The sequence below is a fragment of the Dreissena polymorpha genome, chromosome 3 (genome assembly GCF_020536995.1).
Source record: "Dreissena polymorpha isolate Duluth1 chromosome 3, UMN_Dpol_1.0, whole genome shotgun sequence".
Lineage (NCBI taxonomy): Eukaryota > Metazoa > Mollusca > Bivalvia > Myida > Dreissenidae > Dreissena > Dreissena polymorpha.
The window spans coordinates 14,276,329-14,286,031 of record NC_068357.1 but is presented as its reverse complement, the minus strand read 5'-3'; the positions used below and the strand labels follow the sequence as shown (position 1 = coordinate 14,286,031).

The 9,703-nt window shown below is 33.4% G+C and overlaps 1 long non-coding RNA gene across 1 annotated transcript; it reads left to right on the top strand.

Moving 5' to 3' along the window:
• The first annotated feature begins 4,355 nt into the window (after positions 1–4,355).
• Positions 4,356–7,675, top strand: LOC127875307 (uncharacterized). Its single transcript, XR_008047360.1, has 4 exons — positions 4,356–4,672; positions 5,120–5,207; positions 5,371–5,440; positions 6,432–7,675. It is a non-coding gene; the product is annotated as an uncharacterized LOC127875307 (long non-coding RNA).
• Positions 7,676–9,703: the final 2,028 nt, after the last annotated feature.

The window sequence follows — 9,703 nt, the reverse complement described above, 5'->3', positions numbered from 1 at the left end:
CTAGAGGCCACATTTATTGTCTGATCATCATGAAACTTGGTCAGAAGATTTGTCGCAGTCATATCTTGGACAAGTTTGAAAATGATTCCGGTTGCTTGAAAAACATGGCAACCAGGGGCGGGGCATTTTTCCTGAAATGGCTATTTATGGCTTTTGCAAAACCTTGTTATCACTCTAGAGGCCACATTTATTGTTCGATCTTCATGAAACTTGGTCAGAAGATTTATCCTAATTATATATTGGACGAGTATGAAAATGATATGGGTTGGTTGAAAAATTTGGCCACCAGGGGGCGGGGCATTTTTCCCTATATGGCTATAGTAAAACCTTGTTTACACTCGAGAGGCCACATTTATTGTCCGATCATCATGAAACTTTGTCAGAAGATTGGTCCCAATGATGTCTTAGATGAGTTGACAAATACTTCCGGTTAGTTGAAAAACATCGGGACCAGGGGGCGGTGCATTTTTCCTTATATGGCTATAGTAAAACCTGGTTAACACTCTAGAAGCCACATTTATTGTCTGATCTTCATGAAACTTGGTCACAAGAATTGCCCCAATGATATCTAAGAAAAGTTCAAAAATTATTCCAGTTGGTCGAAAAACATGCCCACTGAGTGGTGAAAGGTCAAGGTCATCCTTCAAGGTCAAAGGTCCAAAAAACAAATTCAAGGGAAGCAACATGCTTTAAAGGGAGAAAATTTATATTTTTCATTTGGCAGGTACAGATCATTTTACAAGGCAAGTAATATTTTACTAAATCCCTTTAAAAATATTACTTCCCTTGTAAAAATTATCTGAACCTGCCAAATGATAAAAAATAAATAGATAAATCAAAGCGGCGCAGTAGGGGGCATAGTGTTTCTGACAAACACATCTCTTGTTCCTTATATGGCTATCGTAAAAACTTGTTAACACTCTTAATGTCACATTTATTGTCCAATCTTCATGAAACTTGGTCAGAATATTTTTTAAAATTATATTTTGGATGTGAAAAAAAATGTATCCGGTCTTTTCAAAAACATGGCTGCCAGGGTGTTCCCTTTTCATGAAAGTTGGTTAGAACATTTGTTCTAATGACATCTTTGGCTGCACAGAACTGGTCAGTTCCTTTGAATCTCAGGTGAGCAACTTTGGGCCTTTCAGGCCCTCTTGTTTTAAAATAATCTTATAGCTTTTTAAATCGCAAGTTTGAAAGAAAGACAACCCATTCAAATTTATAAGAGTGTGTCTTAATGCACAAGTCGAGATGCGTGAGCACTGTTTATCATCATATTTATGTTATAGAGATAACTTAAACAAAATAACGTGTCTCTTTTTTAGACGTTCTGAAAGCATTTAAAATATGATGAAAATGGTATAATGATAACCAGTTAATATAAAGTAAAATTGGCAATCACCATCATATTAAATGAATATTGTGGGAATATTGAATACCTATCAAACTAATTATATAATTTCATGATGGAAATTCAATACTTTTTTGACACCTGACCATATGCAATTCATAATAAACAATAAGATAATTGTTGAAAATAATAAATCTGCGAGCAATACATTTTACTTCAAATTAGGTAGTCACAAAGACAGCGCTGTAAACCCGTACTTTGTTGTTTATGCATCACCACTCTAGTAACTAGACACATTGTCAACCAGTCTCTGCCCTTAACATCAGTATAGAACACTCGTGCTCTTTTTCGGCGTAGCTGTTTTATCCAGCTTTTCACCTTAAATGACCTCATCATAACGCCAGCAGGCATGAATTAATATATTAGAATATTTAATGGGCTGATTCAAGAGGAATCCCCTGAATTTTGCTGCATAACTGTGTCTGTGCACAGTGTAAAAGATGTAACACTGTTCAATGTACGAAATTCCGGACTACTTTCTGCATGTTCAAACCACACATAGACACTTAATGTGGCCCAGTTACATTTATGCGTCAAAGTCCATCTCGCAGAATTGCAGGGTCTGTACTCGGTCACTAAATCGTCAGGGGAAGATATAATTGACTATCGATAAACATAGTTTTGCTTTCAAGATGAGAAAAAAAACTAAAAATAGTTAAGCGTCATGTTAAGCGAAAATCGTTTAATTATCTAACCACAAATTTTTGCCGTACTCGATCAACACGTCTGGAAATCGTTTCTGAACGCCTGAATAGGCTACCCTAATTTGTGAGTTTGCTGTATTTGATTTTTTTAATTCAATTTTATATCGAAAATGCAATGTGCTAAAAAATACTATTTACAACTCGCAATGAGATTTACAAAGACCCGCATCATGCGAAAATAGGTCTTATGCCATAGCCATCATAGCTATAGCCCATCCAGCCTGCACATGTCTCAGTCAGGTTAGAAGTTACATAATGAGACCATAAAACCTTGAATGATTTTATAGCAGACAGTACCAACCGCCTCTGACCAGAATGCACTGACTGGGCTTGAGCTATGCTGGCCGAAACGCCATAAGACCCACTTTCGCATGACGCTGTTATGAAAGTGTGATTTGAATGTTTCGCACGATATATTTCAATGGTGGAGATATAAACTCAAAATATGTTAGGACACATGATGTGAACTCACGTAGAATAATTTACTAACACACTTGTGTGGTTTGACTATTAGAGCACACATTTCATGCAGTGAATATGCGACTAACAAGTGAAAAAACACACACAATTATTTAACTATTGTTTTTCAATTTACTTATTTAGAAACATTAATTTCAAACTTTATTTCAAAGTCAGCATATTTGCAGAATATCTTTAAAAAAGATATTTCTTATTATATTTGGTTGTTTTTATATTCGGTTTATATAGCATTTTTGTGGTTATCTATATAATACCTGTAGTTATTGGTGAACTCGTGTGCATAAGCAAACTTAACCTTATACTATTTCGATGTTTAGCACCCGTGAAATACAAGAGATCGCCGCTATCTGTTGAGAACAAAAGAACATAACATTACCCAGACATATCAAATTTAACCCTGCTGTAGTAGCAAGCGCTATCAAAAAGATTACCCAACAGACGCTTGATAGTGTATCTGACTCCATATCTCTTGTTGATAAGCAGCACTTTTTTCCCCACATCTATTAATAGTCTCAGATTATGAATGACCTGTGCTGAGCAAAAATACCACATCATTAAGACACAACAGATAGTGGACTATTTAAATCATTCATAAACATTCTCTTCCGCGACACATATAATACAAACATTGGTTATTGATTCTTTTCTATATACACTCTGTTATAAAATATTCAATTTAACACTATATTCACATTGTTTCCATTTGTGAATGAAAATAGTTGAAGAACTCAACCCTTTTGCATAAATTATACAACTCTATCTTGGGGCGGATACGGCAGATGCAGCAGTTATCAGGTTTATAGTAGTTAGGAAAAATGGCTTGATACACATGGTATTAACCATAGTTGTTGGCAAGCGAACAACTAAAAAATATATAAATAAGTGAGATACTGGCTTTGAAATATGTATGCTAATGATGGTCTTTAAATAAATGTTTTCAACTATTTTAAAACAAATAGAATCCTGTGATATTTGAAGCCAACATTTCAGGGTGCAGGATCACTTTATGGGGTTCACAAATGGATATTAATGTATGTAAACACACCAGTAAGTAGTGCATTTAAAAAAAACAACTTTTTAAAACAATTTTTCTTAAGAATTTCAACTATTGCAGACATTTTTTACGGACTTGTGGAAATGTGAACAAGAGCTGTCACCATAGGATGACTTATGCCCCCTATAAACGCTTGATAGAAGTTATGAGTTTTTTTTAAACCTAAATGCAGATTTCGAAACCTAAACATGGACCCTAAGTTCAAGGTCAAGGTCACAGGGGTCAAAATTTGTGTGCGTATGGAAAGGCCTTGTCCATATACACATGCATACGAAATATGGTTACATCTCAAGGGACATAGAAGTAATGAGCATTTTTCGAAACCTAAACGCAGATTTCGAAACCTAAATGCATACCCTAACTTCAACATCAAGGTCACAGGGGTCAAAATTTGTGTGCGTATTGAAAGGCCTTGTCCATATCCACATGCATACCAAATATGAAGGTTATATCTCAAGGGACATAGAAGTTATAAGTATTTTTCGAAACCTAAACGCAAAGTGTGACAGACAAATAGACAGACAGTCGGATCAATATATGTCCTCCTACCGGGGGCATAAAAACGTTTGAATAGCTTAATTTAATAAGCCTGTGTTCTTGGATGAAAATTGGATTTTTACAGTCATTCAAAAACACGGCTTTGCTGCACGCAACGTGAAATTTCGGCACCGATTTGGACGTATTCAATAAGAAAGTCCTAAATCTTATACTCCAGTCGGTCTATTTTTAACCTAGAAAAAATTGCAAAAGAATTGATTCCGTATGGGTCGTATTCTCCTATGTCTAATTAATACAAAGTGTTATTTTCAAGTCTCAACTCAATGGGGAAAGTGTTAAAATTAAACGCTAAAAATGGCGAAAAATGCGAATTTTTCTGATGTCAAATAAAGTACACCATACATGGTTTTCCAATAAATATGACGTCATAAAGTGACGTGCAACAGTACAACATGGCGGGCAAAGTCAGTTTGACAGTTCTGCTGATCGATGTGGTATCAACTGTGATTTAAGGTTATAAAGACGGTAAGTAGAAGTTTTGTATTTTAAGTGATGTGAATTGATATTTTTCAATATTGAGCAATACTTAATAGTGCCGATGTTTTAGAAGAAATCTAGTTGAAACAAGATTATAAGAAGGAGCCCTCTTCAAACACATGGCAACATGCAACAAGTTATATATTGAGATATTGAGTTGTTTATACTTCTTTGTAGACTTTTATTTACATATAAAAGACAAATGGACAGTTGACACTTACCGAAATCATTGTAAATACATTTTTGGACAACCTGTAAACCGAATTCTGCACAATTGCTAAAAGTACGGAAGCCTGTTTTTGTCAAAATTCGCAAAATTTGTGAAAAATATTATTTCTTATTTTGTCCCTTTCATTCTATTTTTTATTTGAACACGTTTATTATGAACATGAAGTTGCTAAGCATTAAATATTTTCTATATTAACTCCATTTCAGGTCACGTTGATCAATGAAATACAGATTGCGGAAGAAATCAGTTACTCTTGTTTAATGTGGCTTGTTACCTGCAAATATCATTACTATGGTATGTTTACCCTCACATATCTTTAGAATGCAATCGGTAAGCTTTTGAAATTGTTGCAAACATTCTATAGAGAATAATGCAGTACAAAGGCAACAAGTTTTTGATATATAATGAATGAACTATAATGAGGCTAATATAAAGTAATAAACAACTTCTTTTCTAGGTTCATACATCGACGAGGGAAGTTGAAAGAAGGCAGTGGGGGCTGGTCATTGGGAATTTTTTAAGCAAAGGTAATGGTGCATTCACATGCATAGAATGTTTTTATTAAACTATTAAAATTTATGTTAACATCCTTAAAACGAATTGAATGTTCAAATTAATTTATTGAAAAAAAAAAACACTTTTATTTACACTTTCTCTGAATGTGTAGGGATGTTAATCTGTCGATTGGCACAAGTCCCTTTAAAGCATTTCATATACTGCGAAAACATTGAGTCCGATATATAAGGGTGTTACCAGAGGTCAAATATGTAGCATAAAGGTATGTCATATAGTGCTAAAATTAAATTATATGACGCACTGCAATTTGTAAATACATTATGTACCCCTATGATTTGAACTTTAAACATTTATCACAATAAGGCATACACATAGTCCAATAACATAACACATTTTTCAGAAAATAGTAAGAGCGCACAACTCGTTGATTGTCTATAACTCCTGTATACAATTATTACTTTGATGTACAGATTTTAATTTTGAAGCAAATATATATAGTTTCAAGTTTAAAAATCCCATTTCCTTTGTTTGATATTCTGTGTTGCCTTTTGTGAAGACGCAGTAGTGTATAAAGTATGTGACATGACCAAAAGTTCAAGTAGCTTTGGTCATCTTTATCATTCAGCATGGTATGTTATATTTACTGAATAGTCCATTTTAGGAATATGTCATGTATTGTAATAAGAAAAATGATAATTTAAAAAAATAATTATACTGCTAGTCAGTGAAATTTGGATTGCGTCTGTTCACAATTGGTTATCAACATTTTGCAACTCGTACCACCCAGGACGTACTTTATTATACTGAAGTATGCTATTATATAATAAACATATCTTTCAAAATCAAAAAGGACGCAGAAAATGAAACCAACACTGATTCAAAATACTTGGAGGCAACACAAATACTTATTTAACATTATTCTACTTCTGTTACAGTTGTATGTATTGAAATTATATTTAAAATATATTTATGCAATCAATTATTTCAGCATTTTTGTTGCAGGGCAATGTATGATGGATGACGGGCGAAAAGCAGAAGTTTAAGATCGGATGAGACGTTTGATATTAAGTGTGACTGCTTTTTCAACGCTAAATCGGACAAAAAGTTTAAGATCGGATGAGACGTTTGATATCAAGTGTGACTGCTTTTTCACGCCTACGCTAAATCGTATAAATCAGATATAAGGCGAGCAAATCAGACAAAGAAAGTAGGTGATATCAAGAAGAATGTCCTTGGACCAGAGTTATGCAACATGCTTCCGTTCATGCATGCATACACAGGTTGTGATGCGACTTCTATGATATATGGTATCAGCAAAGAAGCCGTACTGAAGCTTTCAGAACCAGTCCCAAGTTCAGACAGGTCATTGAGAAATTTAATGAAGAAGAACCAGACGTTAACAAGATAACAACTCGTAGAAAAGAGGCAATAATTCTTCTCAACAACGGTGATACTTGAGAAGGGCTCGATATCCTGAGATTCCGGAAGTTTACCAAGAAGGTTTGCACAACTTGTCAAGCAAAACGGCTTCCTTTCGCTTTCAATCACTGCGCACATACCTACAGGCACAGATATGGCGTGGGAACAACACACTGGATGCAGTAGATTGGGGCTGGGATATATCCAACAACAAATTAATTCCAGTAAGGAAACATCTTCTGTCTGCTCCTGAACCTCTACTCAAAGTAATAAGCTGTAATTGCCAACAAAGTTGTGACTCACAACGATATATACGTGCAGGAAACATGGACTTGATTGTTCACAAGGCTGTGGGAACTGTCGATGAAACTGTTCAAATTCCTCCGACGTCAATGATCATGACGAAATTGTGTCTGAGACCTGAACGTATTATATGTACGACCTGTATAAAGATTTAAAAAATGTAAAAGGATTCAATGCATTTATGAAAATATTTGAAAGCATTCAGTTTTTTCAATAATTATACACATCATTTATTGGCATGTTTCCGTAACAAATGGCATTGACACGTTATAATTGATGCAATATGTATATAAGTACAGAGTATAGATTTAAATAATTATATTTAGTCTTTAGAATGCAGTACGTTTAGTGTGCGCATATATATTTATTGTTTCAAATTAGACAATGCCAGATTTTCCAATGTGTTTATTTGATTGTGGATGTTTATTTTCTATAATACGTATCAAAATAGATCTGTATATGTGAAAAACTTTGAAATACAAAAATATACTTTAATCATTCATTTAATAAATGATTAAACTATACACATGGTTTTTCGACACAAATGAAAAAATTATGCGATAAACCATGAAATTGAGAAAATAGTGTGATAAACCATAAAATTAAGTATTATAAATATGATTATAAGTAACAGAATTAAAATTGCTTTAAAGTGCACGTTCAGGTTTTTTTCTAGCCATTTTGGGAAAAGGAGTCTGGTTAAATTGGGATTGTTTTAATTGATAAAAGTGGCAAATTTGGGACTTATTTATCAACAAAAAGAACTAAATTAAAGTTATATATTTTGTAGGATGTTTAAATAAAAAGTTGAGATCTGGAGTTAAGAAATCATAAGTCATAAGAGGCTTTTTTTGTTTTAGGAAAATGGTCTTTTATTGGGAAATTTTGGTCAGCTTTTTGGGAAAAAAACCATAGATTTTATCAAAAATCGGCGGTAATTTTTAGCAAAAAAATCACTGTAAATATTTTTCAAGTTGTCTTGTGATTGATAGAACTGGAGCCGAAATTTTAATTTTCTTAAGAGAGAAAAAATTGCTCGCTTAATTAAAATTGTTACAATGTATTCAAACCAATTACTACAATACTATATCATATGTTTTCGCGACCCTACATATCCTTTTACTCTAACATGTTATTCTTATATACAGATAATGATTATCTTAAATGACATCAAATCAGTATATGCTTTTTAATTTCATATTGAACAAATCGAAAATATAGGCTTGGCAAAAATATGGTTTTCGCGAATTTGTGTACAGTTATTTTAATATGTATTTGATATAAAATGGGTGAAGTGAATATATGAAAAGGAATTTTAGTTAGATATAGTGGCTTATTTTTACTTAAATGAGATATCCCTGGGCTGCATAAATGTTTCTGGTTGCAATAAATGATCTTAGGTGAATGATTTTGAGAAAACAATTAATGGACACTGTTGAAAAGAAGAGGGTGGGGTAAATTGACCCTAGACATACGATAAATATAGTCAAAATAAAAAGAGAAGTCGACTTAAAGATCATCACCAGCATCTTGGCATATTTGTATGTCGAATATGCTTCAAAAACAATGAAAACTAATGCTTAATGACCAGATGCATTTCATATATGCATTTTTTGGTAAATTTCCACTGGTTTCAGCTGAAGTTCAAGGCATGTTGTTTCGTTACAAATTTGAGCACTTTCCGCCAAAGATAAATAATTTTAAACCTTTTCATGAGATTCCCCATATATTTAAACACTTAAAAACAAGCAAATCAATTCTTTTGCAATTTTTTCTACCTTTGGCCATTTTAAGGCTAGAATGACTGGAGTATTAAGATATCAGCACAAACTGCCTTTTATGCACTAAAGATTTTTGCAAACATATTTTAATAACTTGATATAATTGCAAAAATTAAGTTTTTACAGTGTGTTTTCATTCTGTCCAGCAAGTGTGTAAACCCCATTAATCATGCACCCTGTTTTGTCTAGACAGTGTAAAGGTGCATTGTTTTTGAAATGGTACAGGAACAATTTGCAATTTAGTCTTGATCTGGAAATAGTTTTTTATGTATGCTTGTAAAGTGTTGTTCCAGATTAGCCTGTGCAGTCTGCAAAATATTCTAAGCTCTAGTTTATCGAGGATCCGTTTCTTAGTATTTGATTATTTCTATAACCATAACAACCACAATTTTTGTCCTTTGAAAAAAAGGAAATAACATACATATTCAACATATGGCCCTTTAACAACATACCAAGATTTTCTGATTTATCACAGGATCTAGATTAATCTTTCATTTCAAAACCTGATTTTAATGAAGTTGAAAATCCTGGTTATGAGATTGCTGTATGTTGTCCAGGCTGGCAACATTAAACAGTATGTTTGCGGTCGCTAACTTTAGTTAATGATCCTTAATGAAACTTGAGACATAGCAAGCTTGCATGATGACCTAGCTTAGCATTGTATTTGAGGCGTGTCTGGTGAATGTCAAGGCCACTATTACTTTAAACAGAACAAATGGCTTAATTACTCGTAATACACTAAATTTGGTAAGAGGTATTACACTGAATTTT